This window comes from Vipera berus (genome assembly GCF_964194415.1).
Source record: "Vipera berus genome assembly, chromosome: 2".
NCBI classification, from domain to species: domain Eukaryota; kingdom Metazoa; phylum Chordata; class Lepidosauria; order Squamata; family Viperidae; genus Vipera; species Vipera berus.
The window spans coordinates 204,535,344-204,555,573 of record NC_138203.1 but is presented as its reverse complement, the minus strand read 5'-3'; the positions used below and the strand labels follow the sequence as shown (position 1 = coordinate 204,555,573).

Here is a 20,230-nt window from a genome sequence, read left to right as displayed (position 1 = left end):
GTATTTTAAATAACAGTTGCAAAGTCCTCAAATCTAGAGAGAGATTTTAGAGCAGAGTCCATTTTACTGCCCAAAGTTGTTCTTTGTTCCTAGTGCAGCTTCTCTTCTACTGTAATAGGAGCAGTATAAATTAATGCCACGGCCAAACGGCTATGCCATGTTAGTATACTAAAGTAGCAGGATTTAGATTTCAAGCTCTCAAAGCTGCCCATCCATAGCTTATGATGTCCTCTGAGCATGTGGAGAGGGCTCTTTAGTCTCCACTGGGTAATCACAGCTTGCTCCACACGTTTGTTGTGAAGGAATAAGACTTCCATTGCTACATTGCAGGGTATGCCTTGCTGGCAGACTTCAGTTTCTAATTTTAGATATTAAATACACTGTCAACAAGTAAAGCAACAGAAGCTTGTGCTTAGTTGATTATAACTGCTCTGGAGTACGCTCACATTATTCAAGGGAAGCATTACCCATCCAATGGAACAAAATATACATTATAGAAAGACTGAGAAACAAAAATGGCCTGCCTTTCCACGTCCACGAATGCCAGGAGTTTCTATTTTGCTTTGGCAGTAGCCTTGGTATTGTCCTGGTCATGTCCTTGAAAAAAATACCATCCACTATACCTAAGGGAGTCTTTTTAGCAAGCTCAGTGTGTTCCACGTAAATCGCAACCTTTACTTGGTGTAATTTTAGACATTAGTGAAGATGACGGAATTAGCCTCTGCCAGATGAAGAGAGAGGACTTTTGCAATCCAACACCGGGAATATTATAAGGTACATACCGATCATGCTGTTGATAGAAACAATAATGACGACTACCTGAATAGCTGAGATGTTTCCACAATTATGTTATCTCCAAGATGGGGACAAAAGTAATATAGAGAGGGTTAAGAAAATACGATGGAGGCTCCAATGGGGGACTTTGTCAGACATTTGAAAAGTAGGCAGTCTTTTAAAACTATTAAGCGACCAACATTTTTCCTGGCAGTGTAGGGTGTGAAAAGGAATTTCTATAACTTCCTGATAAGGAAGACAGCAGCTTTCAGTAGTGATCAGCAGACAACATTGCATAATCATTATTTAATTTCAAAATATTCCACTGGATATGATGAATTTGGGAAATCACATTGCAATATGTAGCAATTCTGATGCCTTTCACAATGAAGGTCATCTCTTTGCTGAATATTTCTATGAATAGACTGTGTTTAAAAACCTAAAACTACATTATTAGAATTTAGTTTTATTAAATTAAAATATATGGAAGCAGTATATGGGCAGGGAGGTGGTTAGGATAACAAATAATGTATACAGGTAGTTCTTGACATGACTACAATTGAGCCCAAAATTTCTGTTGCTAAGCAAGACAGTTGCTAAGTGAGTTTTGCCTCCTTTTATGATCTTTCTTGTCACAGTTATTAAGTGATTCACTGCAGTTAAGCTAGTAACATGGTTGTTAAGTGAATCTGGCTTCCCCATTGACTTTGCTTATCAGACGTTTGCAAAAGGGGATCACATGACCCTGGGACACTGCAACTATTGTAAATACATGCCAGTTGTCAAGAGTCCGAATTTTGATCATCTAACCATGAGGATGTTGCAACAATTATAAGTGTGGAAAATGGTCATACGTCATTTTTTTCAGTGCCATTCTAATTTCAAACAGTTACTAAACAAAAGGTGTAAATCAAGAACTGCCTTTATTGGATTACCAGGAAAACTGTGATGGAACCATAGCTAAACTTGGTGGAGCAGTGGGCTAATGCCTCCTTAAGTAACACCAGCTGCCTGCAATTAGTGCAGGTTCGCATCCCACCAGGCTCAAGGTTGACTCAGCCTTCCATCCTTCCAAGGTAGGTAAAATGAGGACCCAGATTGTTGGGGGCAATAAGATGACTTTGTAATAATGCCGCTTGGGGTGTGTGTGAAAGCCCTAACAAGCAGGCATATACATAGAATGAAGGCTACTGCTAAGCTTGTAAGCCGCCCTGAGTCTTCGGAGAAGGGCGGGATATAAATGTAATATTGTATTGTATTGTATTGTATTGCAACTAAACTAACATAGCTAAACTGGAAATTAATCAAGGAGAGAAGCAACCTAGAACTAAGGAGAAATTTCCTTACAGTTAGAACAAGTAACCAGTGGAACAACCTGCCTCCAGAAGCAGTGAATGCTCCAACACTAGAAGTTTTTAAGAAGATTAGATTAGATTAGATTTATTGAATTTATATGCCACCCTTCTCCCTAAGGACTCAGGGCGGCTCACAACAAAAAATTTAAGAAACGTGGAATACAAAATTTAAAAAAGAATTAAACAATAAATGTAATAGATACATGACAATTTAACTCAATAAAAAGCAAATTTAAAAAACATAGTCAGTCCAGACCCGCTTGTTGGAATAACCAAGTCTTCAGGTCACGGTGGAAAGACCGAAGGTCAGGGGCTGTCCGCAGCTCCGGAGGCAGTTCATTCCAGAGGGTCGGCGCGCCCACAGAGAGGGCTCTCCCCCTGGGGGTTGCCGGATGGCATTGCCTGGCCGACGGCACCCTGAGGAGGCCGACTCTGTGGGAGCAAACTGGGCGATGGGAGGTTGATAATGGCAGCAGGTGGTCTCGCAAGTACCCCGGGCCTAAGTCATGTAGGGCTTTAAAGGTTATTACCAGCACCTTGAATCGCACCCGGAGGGTAACTGGAAGCCAATGCAGCTCGCGAAGGAGTGGTGTAACATGGGAGTACTGAGATACTCCCATAAGCACCCGCGCGGCCGCATTTTGCACCAGCTGAAGCCTCCGGGTGCACTTCAAGGGCAGCCCCATGTAAACAGCATTGCAGTAATCCAGGCGAGAAGTGACGAGGGCATGAGTAACCGTGCATAGGGCATCTCGGTCCAGAAAGGGGCGCAACTGGTGCACTAGGTGAACCTGTGCAAAGGCCCCCCTGGTCACGGCCGTTAGATGATCTTCCAAATTAAGCCGTGAATCCAGGAGGACACCCAAGTTGCGGGCCCTTTCTGAGGAGGGAAAGTGCCTCCCCCCATCAAAAGAGATGGAACTTGTTGAACCATACAACATGCCGGTATCCACAGCCACTCGGTCTTGGAGGGGTTAAGCCTGAGCCTGTTCCTTCCCATCCAGACCAGAGACTGGACAGCCATTTGTCTGAAATGGTGTAGGGTTTCCTGCCTGAGCAGGGGGTTGGAGTAGATGACCTCCAAGGACCCTTCCAACTTTATTATTGTTATTGTTATTGTTATTGTTGTTGTTGTTGTTTTGTTGTTGTTGTTATTATATAAAACTGTTATTCATAAAACATGAAATTCAGTCAACTGAACACTCAACTTGACTGGTACTAATGGTTAACACGGGTTGCTGCCAGCATCCTAGGTATCAACCAGGTATCTCCTTAAAATGTAAGATGTTCTGAGTAGTGCAGTTTTTTGTAGCTTTGCTGGAGTTATTGCAGGAAGCTGCAATTTCTTGATGTATTTTGCAAAGTTTTTGGACATAGTTCCCAGTATTATTATTATTATTATTATTATTATTATTATTATTATTATTATTATTATTATTATTATTATTATTATTCGTAATAATCATAATAATCATAATCGCATAGTCAGTGAGATGTTCAGACTGGATTTGACATTTTTGTCTACCTATTGAGTCCTTACCAAGGACCTGGGATAGGCAGATGTGGATGTTTGATGGTATTATAGATATCGTCGCAGGATGGAAACAGTTCCTAGTAAGGCCGCCTTTTGCAATTGACTAATGGCGAATTTCTCAATGCCAATGGTGTTCAAGTGGTGCTCCAGTTGTTTTGGGATTGCACCCAAGGCGCCTATTACTATTGGTACTACTACTACTACTACTACTACTACTATTATTATTATTATTATTATTATTATTATTATTATTATTATTATTATTAAAACCTCTAGCTCAGACATGTCAAACACAAGGCCCGGGGGCCGGATCCGGCCCGCGAAGTGGTTTCATGCGGCCCGCGAAGCCATCCTGGAAACAGTGAGGGAATGGCCCCCACTGCCTTGGCCCTGGCCCAGAGACCCTCCTCCTGCCAGAGACCCTCAGATCTGTCCCACTCCTGCCCAGGCCCCCATAGGCACCCTTGATGCCAACGATGTAGAGCTGGCCACACCCACCCAATAGGCCATACGCACTCTAGCCACGCCCACCTAGTAGGCCACGCCCACCCTGGCCATACCCACCCGGCCCCCTGAGGGCAACCGCAATGTTGATGCGGCCCTCAGTGAAATTGAGTTTGACACCCCTGCTCTAGCTAAAATGAGGTTCAGCCAGTGGTGGCAGGTAGGTGGTTCTACTTTTTTTTCTAAAAATATACAAGATAGCCTTTTCTGTCTTCTTTTCTTTCACCTTCAAAAACAGAAGCTTCTTCTTCTTTTCTGGTGTAGCCATGTTACTATCCAATACTGTCCTGTGGAGCACAGACTTTGTATACAAAAGGACCCAGGTTCAGCTTCTGCTATCTTCTGGCACTGATACTTGCTGAATAAAAAACTGAAATCTGTTACAACATGGGCAATTAGCCATTTCACTATGAACACTTAGAGCTTACGTCCATTTCTGAGTTGTAAACTTTTTACTTCCACAATAAATCATCCTGGGATAGGAGATATCTAATTATCTGATACCTGATCTACACCCTCCAGCATCTGCTTGGCCACTGCTTGATTCAGAATACTACCTCCAGGTCCTGCAGGAGTCTCTAAGCTCTTGCAACCTAAAAAAAATCACAGCTCTGTGTCCCCTACCCTGGCTCAAACCCGAACAGCACTATTGACAGGGTCCACTTCCCATTTTGCGATAATTTATCACACTTAGCTTGGTAGTCTAAAGCCTATGCCAGTTATGTGGCTCACACTTCAGCCCTTACATTCAAATTAATTTTTTGAGACAAAATTTAATTTACATGCAAGTTATATAGGGCTTCCAGAGGCTATATCAGGTTCCATGGCTTGCAGAGAAAGTTAGAAAACCAGAATCCTTTCTTTCTGCAGAAGATTAATATGTCCCACACAACTAACATTTGCTAAGCTGGCATAAACAGCACCTGCTCAGCTTCTGAGAAGCTGCTGAGAGTGGATCTTACACACACACATTGCAGTAATGTTATCTTCCTCTTCAGAGAACTACAAAAAAAGGCTGAACACGAAGGAAACTCTTGCATGCAAGAGTTCTTGCATCAGCTGCAAATGGACAACCACTTTGGTATTTTTCTGTTCCAGAAAATTTCATGGAGGTCTCCTGTTTAGAGTTTAATCCAAGATTCCTTTGTGAATGTATTACTTATTTTGCAGCAATCCTTATATTAGTATTGGATAATTGCTTAATAATTAAAAGACAGCTTGATACGTAGTACCACACTGCTGAATTAAATCTCATCTGATATGTGAACATAGGAAAGTTTTTTTTTTAAAAAAAATCTCTATATATTATTCACTCGAAAAATAAAAAGATAAAACTTACGAAAACTATTCTAGCCAGGTGAAAGTTGAGGTGGATTAAAAGGCTCCTACTCTTGTCAAGGAGGGACAATGCTAATGTACATGCCTTAAAGCAGGCATGTCAAACTCATGACATCACATGATGTCACATGATGTATCACAATTTTTTCCCCATTGCCGGCAGTGGGGTGGGTGCTGTTTCAGTATGATGCAGCAGGCCCATGGGCCGGCAGTTTGACATGCCTGCTTTAAAGGGACACTTAATTGAAATCTACACCACTTTCATCCAGCCATGGGTGGAATTTATAGTGATTTCCATTGCAAGTAAATATTAGATAAAATCTCCTAAAAATATAAAGCTTTGCTCCCATTTTGCTTCCTGAAAGTACAAAACAAGATAATAGAATATCTCATTTTTCTCCATATGTTAAACTGCAATTCCTGTCACTCCAACCAGCAGTTACTTAGGAAAATTATGGATATTGTAACCCATCCTTTCAGAGGGGAAGCTAAGAATAGATCCTGTGACTGCAATCATAAAAGTGCCGATCCGGCTGTTGTGTAACTGGAATTATCCTCCCAGCCACTTTGGAGTTTTTCAACTTGGCATTGTAGGTTAACAAACAACACCGATCCAAAAGACTCATTTCCAAGGCCAAATAGTTTGAAAAGTAAAACCATTCTTTTGTCAAATACGCTATTCCTTGTGGGATGCTTTATTTTTAAAAGTTACCTGTCTCATAAGAGCAGCCCATTTATATATGGCCTTTGGCTGCATCATATCTTTTGAGGATTCTTCTCAGAAATTGTGACGTGCCTCAAATGTGTTGCAAACACATCAAACATAATGAGGCATTTTGATAGCAAGGGGATGTCGATTTCTGGGATTAATGGAATAGCAGAGGCCTCCTCCGTCTCTGCCAAACAATCTCCCTTTGAGTGCTGGAAAGCTCATGCCACGAAGCCCCATCCATCTGGGAAGTATAGCAGAATCTATCCTTGGAAATCCGATCCGATTAATTTCTAATTTTACCTACGTGTGTAGCATTTAATATAGAAGCAGCTGATGGAGTATAAATCGACTGGCCTGTCAAGCAGTTCAAGTGCAGTGCTAAAGCAGATGTCTTTCTTTCAACACACACAAGCTTTAGGACAGGCTGCAATGGCGCTTGAGCAGACAAATTTTAAGAGCCACACAATCAGCTCCGCACGATGCAGGAAAGGCAGCCAGCACCTCGAGAACCCCAGAATGAATGCTGGAGTGTAAACTGAAACCACCCATACGTGATCTATCTTGCTTAGCTCAACAGAAACATTCCATGCTGTTTACCTACCTGTTCGTTTTATAAGCAATTAAAAAGAAAAACAAAGTCTATTCAAAGACTTTTGCAGTGCCACTGTGAGTATCCCTGGCAAAACTCATCTGTCTCCTTGAAAAAGGTGGTTTATAAATCTCACCCTACAAGTTTTCAAATCTTCTGTGCTGAGGCTAAGCTCTTGGTAGACCCTTGAGCTTCTGGGTGTCACACTAATCACTTAGGGATAAATTGAGGAAGTGACCTCAAGGTCTGCTCAGATTTCGGCTTTTTTGTCAGCTGACTCAAGATTATGAGACAAAACAGCAAGGCCTGGGCTGTTATTGCCAAACCATGACTGTGGAGCCATTTCCTATGAAATTCTATAGGACGTGGTCTGTTATCAAGATGGATCATATGGGCATATAGACCAGAACAGACTGTTAGCCAGTCTTTTTTTGAAAAAAGAAACAGGCACAGTGAAAGAAAGTGTTCAACCAGTTTTGCATTTATTTGTCCATAAATGGAAGTGCAGAAATTAACAGCAATTCCATTCTAAAATTCTGTTAGAACTTAAATATGTAATTGTGACATGTTAAAATCTTATTGTGATTTTAAATATGAATTATTCTTTTAAAATAATGAACACTGAACATGCTATGAGACCACAATTACTCTGGGTATATACTATTCCAACCCATGATTTGTTGAGTAAACCATAACTGCAGAAATATACCTTAGTGTAATGTGTAGTCTGCATAAGATGGGGTCAGAAATATTGCACCAAAGTTTTGTTTCTGATACCACAGCAAATTCATCTGATGAGAGGCTAAAGTGGTATATTTAAAAAAATACATAATAACATTCATATACTTCCTTTAATATATTCCTGTATACACACACACACACACACACACACACACACACACACACACACACACATATATCAACATTATGGAAAGGACCTTTTTATTGAATTTACAAGTTTTCACATTTCTCTAGCTACCTTCTCATCTTTAGTAAACATTGGCACTTTATAGATTAATATGCCTGCTCAAATTATTTTGCCATTTATGTAAATTGCAATTGTTAACCCCATATTCGTGACACCATGGGGATGCTGTGTCAGCTAAGGACCTGTTATACGTTCCCCTCATTCAGCACTGTTGTAACATTGAACAGTCACTGAATGAGTTGTTGTAACTTGATTATTGCCTATAAATGCAGCTCAAACTTTTCATTTTTAATTTGATAGATGTGTCAACCTCCAGCTAAAAAGCCCAACCAAGCCAAAAACTAGAGCCATAGCATTCTCTCTAATGTATACTTTATTGAGTAATAACGAACCGGTAGGATTAAAGTGAAGCTAGCTCTGAAGAAATGGCGGAAACAGTTAATTAAAAGAACAAAACTCTCCCTCCCCTCTCTGATAGTTCAGATCACATTGTCCAATACATCTTCCAGCAATTATTATGAGAAGAAACTTCAGTTCACCAAAATAACTCTTCAATCGCTTTGGCTCTCACGTTGATAAGGACACCTGGGGATTCAAACCTCTCCCCCTCCCCTTCCTGTCCTGTTGGCAAACTAGAAGCACGCAGCAGTCCTAAAGCCAGTAGGTTTCGCAGCTTGACAAGATGTTTACACTCCATGTAATGGGAATACTTCAGCTAATCAGTATGCACCATGAGTTTGCTTGTATTGTGCATTTTCAAAAGTTAATAAATGATACTGTTTACTGAGGCATTGACATCTCTTAGGGTAGATCCAAAAACTGCATATTGTAATTTCTCTTAAATAAATGCCATCCATCTGCGGTGAGCACTGCTGACATCTTTCATCTATGGATGGTGCTAATCCTAGATTTGGATATGAAGGGAAGAGTTGTAGCAGAATATTTAGTTGTGTATGAGTAAGAGGGAACCATGTCTGGAGTGAGAGAATAATGAGAAGGGTTGTCTTAACCCCAACAAAGGCCAAATGGAGTGGGTGGTAGGTTCTAGTCTGAATAGGTGGCTTGTGCAGATAGGAGTATGTGTGTGACTTATATGGAGCAGCTACCCCTCTAAGACAGTTGTAGGAGAGAAGGGTGGGAATGATGATTGATGTAAAGTTGATACGGATCCATTCCACGGATGGAGAAAGACTGCTTCTTGACACAGCACATAGTTATCTATAAATAAAGAACGGAACTCACAACCACAGGCTCTGTAATGGTCAGCATCCTGATGGTTTTATAAGAGGATTATAAAAATCCAAGGATTAAATGATCAAACCCTACTTGTCCTCATAAGTCTATTATCTCCACTATCAATATATATATTGACTCCCAATTGCTAGAGCAAAATGGCATGGCACTTATGTCTTGCCAGTAGAGTTCTCATTAGCTGTAGAAAAAAACAAAATGCTGGACTAGATGGGTTTTTAGTCTGGCCCAGTCTGGCTGTTCCGAGGATAGGTCCAATATCTTGACCTGAAGAATTGCTGAGATTGCTGTCAAAATGTGAGTGGAAAGTGAATAGCATCCATACGGTTCCTTCAGTGATGTTACAAGGAAAGCAAATTCTTTCAACTTACCATTAATGTCAGGATAAATCTTATTGATCTAACCATCCCCTCTTACTAAGACCCATTTAGCATCATTCTTTGCCATTTGTGGCTTTATATGGCTCTTATTAATCCACACAGTGGTCTTAGTCATCATTACAGCCAGACAATATATCCTCCATCCAGAACTGACTCCAAAAATAACTCTTTTCAAAAAGCAAGCATTTCCAGCATTTTAGAATAGAATAGAATAACAGAGTTGGAAGGGACCTTGGAGGTCTTCTAGTTCAGCCCCTTGCTCAGGCAGGAAACCCTATACCATTTCAGATAAATGGTTGTCCAATCTCTTCTTAAAAACTTCCAGTGTTGGAGCATTCACCGCTTTTGGAGGCAGGTTATTCCACTGATTAATTGTTCTCACTGTCAGGAAATTTCTCCTTAGTTCTAGGTTACTTCTCTCCTTGATTAGTTTCCAACCATTGCTTCTTGTCCTGCGTTCAGGTGCTTTGGAGAATAGCTTGACTTCCTCTTCTTTGTGGCAGCCCCTGAGATATCGGAACACTGCTGTCATGTCACCTCTCGTCCTTCTCTTCATTAAACTAGACATTTTCCTAGAGAACACAAACCTAATAAGGTTTCTGAACTTTTCAAATCATTAATCCATGTGCAAAATGTCTTTATCTGACAGGACTCATATGCTTTCATTATTGGTTGTTTTCCCTCTGTTGTTTTTCTAAAATTAATTGCTCCTGATTGAATAATTTCTGCTCAGCCTCACTCCCTAGCCCATCCTAGAGTAGACCTCCTCTTGTCTTACAAACGTCAGCCAGTGACTTCCTAAATTATCCTGACAGACTAAATTACATGTTTTCCAACCAGTGTGCAAATCACCAGAACTTTACTCCCCACATTTGTCTATGCTGACATGATCCCTACATGTCAAAGGTGAGTTGCAGCTGCCTTTTGCTGGGAGGGGGGAAGGGGGGGCAAGCTTCACTGCTAGACCCTAGCGTCTTGAACGTTTTTTATGCCTGGATGAAGAGCCTAGAAAAATATACAGGCCACTTGAACAATTCTTCCCCCTTCCTGGGCAGGAACTGAAGAGGAGATTCACTTGCGGCAGAATTGTTTGGGGCAAGGAATGTCAACTATTATTCACCTCCTGGCATCATAATTACATGGTGAACTTCTGACATTGACATGAATGTGAGGATGGCAAGAAAAGAACAACTATTTAAACCATCCCGAACTTTTCACGGGGTAGGAGAAAAAAAAGCAGCTGGTCTTCAGTCTGGATATATGAGACTCTTTTACCTTTTCCGCTTCTTGATTTCCTTACGGGTTTTTCCTGAAATGATTTTATTTCTCAATCAACGACATCCCATGAAAATATAGTCCTTCTACAGGAACAATAATTAATTTAAAAAAATTAGAAGCTTAAAAAAATAAACATCTCCAAAGAATGAAGGTATTTCTTTTGGAAGATCTTCAGACTGACCTTGTAGACATATTTATGTGTACATGTAAGAAGTCTTCAATTTTTTGTTGAAGCCAAAAGGCGTGCAACCTAAATATAGGCTTGGTCATCATACACCAAAATAGTGTTAAGACTATATATCACCAGTTTCCAGATGGAATCATGGCAGTGCACAATAAACCAAAATAAAGAAGACAGTAACAGAATATTGCTGGATATTCATCTGAAATTTTATCACAAAGATGCTTCACCAGCTTTCTTTTATGAAGCGTTTATATGTATTTTTAAAGCCACTAAAGGCTTTCATGTCTTGAGATATAGTAGGAATCTGATTGTTCCCCAAAAATCTCTTCATTAATTGGGCTTTGGCAATCTTTTCTATTTTATGTTCCAAAGAACAAATGAATGATTGCCAAAACTAAGAGGAGATTCTGGATGAGGGTACATCCAAGTTTTAACAATGTTTAGTCTAGAAAATAGATTAAAATCTGGATCTGATTTTAATTTACACTCAATAAGAGCAACTCATATGAAATCCATTCACTGTGTGTAACAATGGCATAATAACCCAATAGTCAAAGTAGGATAAATATTACAATCATTTATTCAAAATGCCCTCTTTTTTCATCAATCTGGTAATAACATACAGGTAGTCCTTGACTTAGCCCAACATTTCTGCTGTTAAACAAGACAGTTACAGTATTTTTACCTCATTTTATGACCTTTCTTGCAACAGTTGTTAAATGAATCACTGCAGTTATTAAATTAGTAACACAATTGTTAAGTGAATCTGGCTTCCCCATTGATTCCGCTTGTCAGAAGGTCACAGAAGGTGATCATATAACCCCCAGGACACTGCAACTTTCATATATACTGTACGTGATATATATGCCAAGTTGCCAGGCAGGCAAATTTTGATCATGTGACTATGAGGATGCTGCAACCGTCTTAAGCATAAAAAAATAGTAAAAATGGTCATAAATCACTTTTTTCAGTGTTTTTGTAACTTTGAACGGTTGCTAAACAAATGGATGTAAGTTGAGGACTATCTGTAACTCCCTTTTCCCATGCATTTTTTTTCCTATGCTTTAACTAGAAACCTCATTGTTTTATGTCCCTTAAGCTAGCAATTCTCCCATAATTTACCTACACGTCGTCCTTGACTTATGACTATAATTGAGCCTGAAATTATGTCATTAAGTTGTTACAGTTGTAAGGCGAGGCACCCACGTCACTGGAAGTAAATTTCTGGCCTCTTTTGCCATGGTCATTGAACATCACTAATACTGCAGTTGTTAAGTGAATGCTATATTGTTAAGTGAATGCCATGGTTTTTAAGTGAACCCCTTCATTTGAATGGACATTTTTTTCCTGGAAACCAGCAAAAAAATATAAATCACAGTCATATGACGATGAAACGCCACAACCAATTGTAAAGGTGACCTTCCTGACATGCAGCCACACGTCCATGGAGGGGGGGGCGTGTTGCGTGACCATTTACAATGGTCTCTCTGTGGCTGTCGTAATTCGAACAATTGTAAAATGACCAGTTTTTAAGTGAGGACTACCTGTAGACTGCTCAATATACTAAAAAGTAGAGTAAAAGTCTGCCTTTGAGCTACGGTTCTTTTTTCCACTATGATTTCTAAAGGGAAAGTACTAGATTAATAACTAAAACATAAAACTAAAACACAAGACGTTAGGAATGAAGATGTTGGAAGTGATACAGGTTGTGTGCTAATTGGATCCTTAATTCATTGGTATATAGCAGGGGTGTCAAACTCAATTTCATTGAGGGCCACATCAGCATTGTGGTTGCCCTCGGGGGGCCGGGTAGGTATGGCCAGGGTGGGCGCGGCCTACTGGATGGGCGCAGCTGTAGTGCGTATGGCCTACTGGGTGGGCATGGCCAGCTCTACATCATTGGCATCAAGAGTGCCTATGGGGGCCTGGGCAGGAGTGGGACAGATCTGGGGGTCTCTGGCAGAAGGAGGGTCTCTGGGCCAGGGCCAAGGCAGAGGGGACCGTTCCCTCACTGTTTCCAGGAGGGCTTCGGGGGCCGCATGAAACCACTTCGCGGGCCGGATCTGGCCCCCCGGGCCTTGTGTTTGACATGTCTGGTATATAGGAACAGCTTCATATGCTGGAAAATTCTTTGGTTCCCATGAGTACAACAGTTAACGTAGGGCAGAAACTTCAGCGGAAACCCTAAGTGGTCCCATGAGTGCAATTTCCTAACACAACTGGTCTAAATGCTGTACTAACACCTTTATTTCAAGAAGTCCTTCCCTTCACCGAGTGATCTGACAGGCATGTTTTCTGGCAGCCTCTGAACTTAGTTTGTTTTATATCTGCTTCCAGGCTATATTAAGATCCAAACCTTTTCACCTATCTGATGCATTTCCTGTTGTCCTTTAAAATAATGTCAGTCAAAGATGTGCACAAATACCTGTTGCTAATTTGAGAAATGTCAGCACATGCCTGAATTCTTGCTAATCCACTGTAACTCTGCATGGATAGTCTGCTATACTGTTAAGACCAGAGAATAATATATGTAAGTTGAATACAATAGATCTGGAAGGGACCTTGGAGGTCTTCTCGTCCAGCCCCCTGCTCAAGCAGGAGAACCTTTACCATCTCAGACAAGTGACTGTTTAGTAGCCTCTTCTTGAAAATCTCCAGTGATGGAGCACCCATGATTTCTGGAGGCAAGCTGTTCTACTGGTTAATTGTCCTCACTGTCAGGAAGTTTCTCCTTAATTCCAGGTTGCTTCTCTATTCAATCAGTTTCCAGCTATTGTTTCTTGTCTTGCCCTCTGGTGCTTTGGAGAATAATGTGATCGCCTCTTCTTTGTGGCATTCCCTCAAATACTGGAATACTGCTATCATTTCTCCCCTATTTCTTCTTTTCTTTAGACTAGCGAAACCCAAGTTGTGCAGCCGTTCTTCGTATGTTTGTCTCCAGGCCTTTGATCATCTTAGTTGCTCTTCCCTGATTTTTTTCCAGGCTCTCATCATCTATTTTGTGATATGGTGACCAAAATTGGCTGCAGTATTCCAGGTGTGGTCTTACTCAGGTTTTATAAAGCGGTATTAATACTTCATGTGTTTTTGATTCTATGCCTCTGTTTATACAACTTAGGATTGTATTAGCTTTTTTGGCTGCTGCTACACACTGCTGGCTCATAGTCAAGTGATCGTCCACTAGGACTCCAAGGTTCCTCTCACTGTTTTTAAGCGAAGTCTCACCTAATTTGTACTTGTACCTTTGATTTTTCCTGCCTAAATGTAAGACTTTGCTTTTCTCCACATTGAAACTCATTTTGTTGGATAGGGCCCATTGTTCAAGTTTGTCAAGATCTTTTTGGATCCTGAGGAATCTACATAGTCATGTATACATGACAGCAATGTCACTTGTGCAGTTAAATGGCTAAAAATGCCTCAGTCGTCTTGCTCTGTATAAATGTCCTTTGACTAACCACAGGAAATTTTATTATGCAACAAGAAGAAAATCTCTGCGATTAAGGTAGAATTTAGAAGCATCCACAGTATGTGTGTGTTTATGTGCGCGCACACACACGGGTGTGCAAACAAACAAGATGGTGGATATGACATTGCTTTCTAAGCCTGCACTTGTTCAAATACATATAATATTGGTGTTTGGGTGAACAGTTGGGCTTTAACTGTAATGCCACATCCAACATCTTGACAAATTTGATCCTGTTAGCAGAGTATCTATTTAGTATTCTATCTTATATAAAAGATACATAAAACAGAATGTCTGTTACCTGAAAGCTGACATAAGTAGGTCCATAAAAGCAATGTTTGGTATCTACCTCTAGAAAGGCAAACAAACTATCTTAATATTCTTTATCTTTTTTTATTGGAGACAAAATAAATGAATGATTACCTATATTGGCATTGGAGTCCTTTTTTTCTGAGGGGTGAGGATGAGTCTTATCCAGGTATTATAAAATAGTGCTAAATATAGGCTTGCTTGTATCCCAGGACAAAACATTAAATATATGTTTAAATTTACCATTAAAATTAGAGATTACTACCTTGTTTTAATAAAATTGTCTCTCTTGAGCTCTTTAAAAGACCTTTTAGCTTTTAGAAAGAAAAATGTCTACAATTGACTTTCACTTGGTGTCTCCTGTCACTGTGTGGAAATCACTGGAGGAGAAAAAAAATGCCGTTCCATTACTTGCACCTGGTCTGGATTATTCTACTAGACTTCCCTTTAGTCCTATTTTGTGATATAGCATCTCTATTCCCAGGTATTTATTGCACTGAAATCTCTTGCAATTTTAATCCTGGACAATAGAACAAAACTTTATGGAAAATGTCCAGGTTTGGAAGACTCTTCTTTCAGTTAATTTTGCTGAAAGTATTTCTAATTAGTTTTTATTTCTCTTTTGTGATTACTATTAAAGTTTGTTAATGTATGCACTCTGATTTTCTCAGGAAGAGTAATAACGTTGTTCTTATAAAGACACAATTCTGTTTTTGTGGTGGGTCTTTCCTTGATTGCTCCCAAAAAAATTCCTCATTTTACATATTGTAAGATTGGCCTTTATTTTTCTACCTTAACTTTTATAATAATAATAATAATAATAATAATAATAATAATAATAATAATAATAATAATAATAATAATAATAATAATAATAATAATTATTATTATTTGGAAGGGACCTTGGAGGTCATCTAGTCCAACCCCCTGCTAAGGAGTATTTTGATGGAGTATATTGAAGGCTGACTTTCCACAAGAAGAATAGTTTCTTCTGCTCGCTGTATGTTTTCAGATAAGTTGTGAAAAGATGGTAGACTTGATCAAATAGATTGGGAAATAGGAGGATTTCAAACAAAAGGCCACAGAATAAGGAGAAACACTTTATGTAATCTTGGATGGAGTCTTAGCTATTGCACCAGACTTGGCAAAAAAAAAAACAGGCAGGAAATAGAGCACTGAACTCCTTCCCATGTGTACCTTCTTGAATTTTCAGAAGACAGGAGAGAAATGTAATAATAATTAAAAATAGATAAATCAAGTATGGGTTGATTCCTACGGGAAAAGGGCGGTATATAAATTCAATAAACTTAAACTTAAACTTGATCAGTGAGGGAGATCTGTATGATGCAGAGTTTTCCATTCACTTTAACAAAGGAAATGAGCCGTGTCTGGGCACGGCTTCCATTCCCTAATCCTTCCAAAATTTTGAAGTGGACCTGTCCAATTTTCCCATGCAAATATCTCAGTTTTGAAATGCTGAGAACACAATGAGCCAAATATGACTCTTTCTCCATCTGGCTATCAGGAGCCTCTGGAAGACATTGTCCAAACAATGTTCTTCCCAAATTATATTGCCAGGCTGAAGTAACAAGAACAACCATCTTCATAATTTTTCCATCTGAATAGCTGCTCTCTGCACATTATGTTTCCATTATGTGTTGTGTATTTTTCTTGCTGGTAGCACCTCAGCACCCAAACCCAGAATATTTTTAATGCAGTGGAAGTACCCACCTGCTTAGCTGCCATTCTTCCCATGTTAAAAATCTTGAGAACTGACTTCCGGTGGCAACGCCGTGCCGAATGGCGGCTTTTCTTTGGCCGCCCGTCCTGAGGCTTCGTTAGATCCATGGAGACGGTGACAATCAGCTGTCCCGCGGCTCGTAAACTTCCCCCTCGGGAGAAGAGGGGGAGGTGAGCTCTCCTCGGGTAGTGGTAGAGCTCCCCAAGACCTCCCAGAATTATCTGGGGGTCAGAGGGTGAGAGCTCCCACGGAGCCCAAGGCTTTCTCCGAGTCCAGGATGCCTGTGCTCCGAAGCAGGGGCGAAGCCAGACGCTACATCCACATCTGCAGATTATAGTGATTTATGATTGATCTTAAAGCGGACAGCGTTGACCAGGAGGAGTAAATTTGCAAGTATTTAAAACTTTAACTCGGGGTGCTTTAATCTTCCCCATACACAAATTTGACTTTGAAAGAGAAAAGATGGCGCCGAAATGTTTTTTTTTCTTTGAAAGAATAAAGTGTGAAGATTCTGTTAAAGTCTAAACAATACATTGGATTTTAGAGTTTTAAAGATTTTTTATTATTATTAAAGGTTCCTCTTTCTTCTTTTTCTTTTTCTTTTTCTTTATTTTATTTTTATTCTGAAGTGCAGAGGGAAAGTGAAAGTGATAAGAGAAAGTGAATTGTAGCAAGTTGGAAAATGGCTTCAAGACGGCAGGCAATTCCTGTTGTTTCTAAAACTTTAATTTCCTCTCCCGTAACACAGCCTGCAATGCAATCCACTTCAAAGCCCAGATCCCCTCCACCCTCTCCTCCACCATCAGCACTTACACTTAAAGACTTGCAGGATGCTTTGAAGCTTCAAGCACAACAAACGGCTCAACAAATAAAGGAAGAGGTGGCTGATCTTCTTGAGTGTAAAAATAAAGAGATGAGAGAAGACATTTTGCTTGCACTTCAAGGGCTGGCTGCACATATTGAACGTTTAGATGATCGTGTGGTACAGATGGCTTAACAGCAATTTATTATAAAACCTTACTTGCAGAGATGGTAGAACCTTTAAAGGAATTATTTAATAATATCCAGGCTGGAGGGGAAGTGCCCCCGTCCTGGAGAAGGGCTTTTATATTGTTGATCCCAAAGGAGGATCACGATCTTACTCAGCCTATGAATTATAGACCTATATCGCTTTTAAACACAGACTATAAGATTTTTGCAAAAATATTGGCAAATAGATTAATGCAAGTCTTGAAACAAATGGTTCATACTGATCAGTCTGGATTTATAACTGGAAGATATATGAAATATAATGTGAGACAAATAGTTAACTTAATTGAGTATATGGATAAGAATAACCAAGTCCCTGCGGCATTGATATTTTTGGATGCTGAAAAAGCTTTTGATCAGTTGAATTGGCAATTTCTATTGAAAGTTGTGGATAAGATGAATTTTGGGGATAAATTTTTGCAATCTATTAAGGCCATATATCAACAACAATCGGCGCAAATTATAATTAATGGGGGATTAACAGATGCATTTAAAATTGAAAAAGGTACAAGACAGGGGTGTCCCCTGTTACCATTACTGTTTGTCTTAACATTGGAGATTTTATTGATTAAAATTCGGGAATCAACTAAAATAAACGGAATAAAAATAAAGCAGAATGATTATAGGTTAAGAGCATTTGCAGATGACTTGGTTGTTACATTATCCCAACCAATTCAATCAGTTATAGATTTGATGGAAATTATAATTCAATATGGGAAAGTTTCGGGTTTTAAGGTAAATAATAATACTAAAATATTATCTAAAAACATGACTGAATGAAAAGGAAATGTTAGTAAAATTGACAGGTTATGAAATAGTGAAAAAGGTTAAATATTTGGGAGTATATATTACAGCTTCTAATGTGAAATTATATAAGAATAATTATGAGATGTTATGGTTAAAAGTATAAAAGGATTCAAATAATTGGAAAAAATTACAATTATCTTTGTTGGGAAAAATTGCAGCTGTTAAAACGAATGTTTTGCCAAAGTTTCTCTTTTTGTTTCAAATGATACCTATTTTGAAAAAGGATGCTAATTTGGATGATTGGGAGAAGGGTATTAATAAATTTATTTGGGCGGGGAAAAAACTGAGAGTTAAACTTAAGATTTTACAAGACGCATGGGAAAGAGGAGGACTTAAGGTGCCTAATTTGAAATCATATTATGATGCGGTGGTTTTAACACTGGTTAGTGATTGGCTTAATTTAACAAATAAAAGTATACTTTATCTTGAGGGATGGGACTTATTATATGGGTGGCATGCATATTTGATTTATGATAAAAAAAGTTGACAAGGCTTTTAAATCTCATATTTTAAGAAGTGCTTTATTGCGTGTTTGGAAAAAGTATTATTATAAGTTGAATTATAAAATACCAATTTGGGGGATTCCTGGACACGCAATAGAGGGTGTATCTATGGGTGTGAATTTGGATATGATTTCTTATAAGCAATTACTTAGACTGGTAGGGAATGATTGGCAATTAAGGTCGTTAGCTGAGTTAAAACAAGAAAATATCATACAATCTTGGTTTCAGTATACTCAACTGCAAGCTAGGTGGAAGTTAGATCAGAAGGTTGGTTTGACACTGATGGATGAAAATTTGGTAAAACAGATTAAAGATCAAACTCGAGCGCATATAAAGAGAATTTATAATACTTTCATAGAATTGTATTCGGAAATGGAATTAGTGAAAGACTGCATGGTAAAGTGGGCTCAAAATATTCAAGAACCGATCCCATTGGATGTTTGGGAGGTAATTTGGGTTAGAAATGTAAAATTTACTCAAGCCCAAAATTTAAGAGAAAATTTTTATAAAATGTTTTATAGATGGCATTTGGATCCTAAAAAGCTGTCTTGTATGTATTCCAATTTACAGCCCAAATGTTGGAGATGTGGTAGTTTGGACGCTACTTATTTTCATATTTGGTGGACTTGTAGAAATATAAAAGCTTTTTGGATTAAAATTTGGTGGAACATCCAAAAGATTTTTAAGAGAAAGATAAAGTTTACCCCACAATTATTTTTATTGGGTGTTATTACAGATTGTGATACTAAAGAAAATAACTTGATGTTGAATTTGATAACAGCTGCAAGGTTATTGGTAGGGCAATATTGGAAGAAGGACTGCCTGCCTACTATAGAGGAATGGACGCTTAAAGTGTCAAATTTAGCAGAAATGGCTAAGATTTCTGCTTATTTGAAGGATCATTCACAAGAAAGATACATTTCGGTTTGGAGAAGATGGATATATTCAGAAAAAATATGGGACTAAAAAGTTCCATTTAGCTTATGAGTAAATTTTAGATTGTTGTAATTTAAATTTTTCTTTTTTTCTTTTTTATTATTAGTTATAATAATATATATATTATACGGTATTATTATTATATTAGTATAAGTTGGATACTTTTAGATTGTTTGTAATTATGTTATAGGTGGGTTAAAGTGCATTATGTATTTGGTTATTTATATAGTTGGTTAATGTTAGTTAGATTATGATTATTATATATTTGTAACCCTGTAATCAGCTTTGGGAAGTGGGGGAGGGGGAGGGGGGTTTAGGGGTGGGTTGGGGATGGGATAATATTGTAACTTTTATAAAACTTTTCAATAAAAATAATAATAAAAAAATCTTGAGAACTGTTAAGGTAGTATACTATCATCTCACCGACTCTGCACATAGGTGCTTTTCTCAGCACTTTTAATTCTAGTTAGAGCCAGCAGTGGTAATTATCTTCAGGGAGATCAGGCAATTGGTTCTGAATAAAATGCCTACTGTTTAGGATGCAGGGTTGGCATTCATTTGAAGGGTGCTTAGCCATCCTTTCTATCCCGTTGGAGTCACCCAAATCCCTTTACC

At 38.9% G+C, this 20,230-nt stretch overlaps 1 protein-coding gene across 1 annotated transcript in view; it reads right to left on the bottom strand.

Annotated features, from left to right (window-relative positions):
- The window catches only part of MYOT (myotilin), a 63,244-nt gene extending 56,256 nt beyond the window's left edge, over positions 1-6,988 (bottom strand). Inside the window, exon 1 of the mRNA XM_081316765.1 lies at positions 6,819-6,988. The gene's annotated coding sequence lies outside the window, so the exon portion shown is untranslated. The remainder of the gene's footprint in view (positions 1-6,818) is intronic.
- Between the last annotated feature and the right edge of the window lie 13,242 nt (positions 6,989-20,230).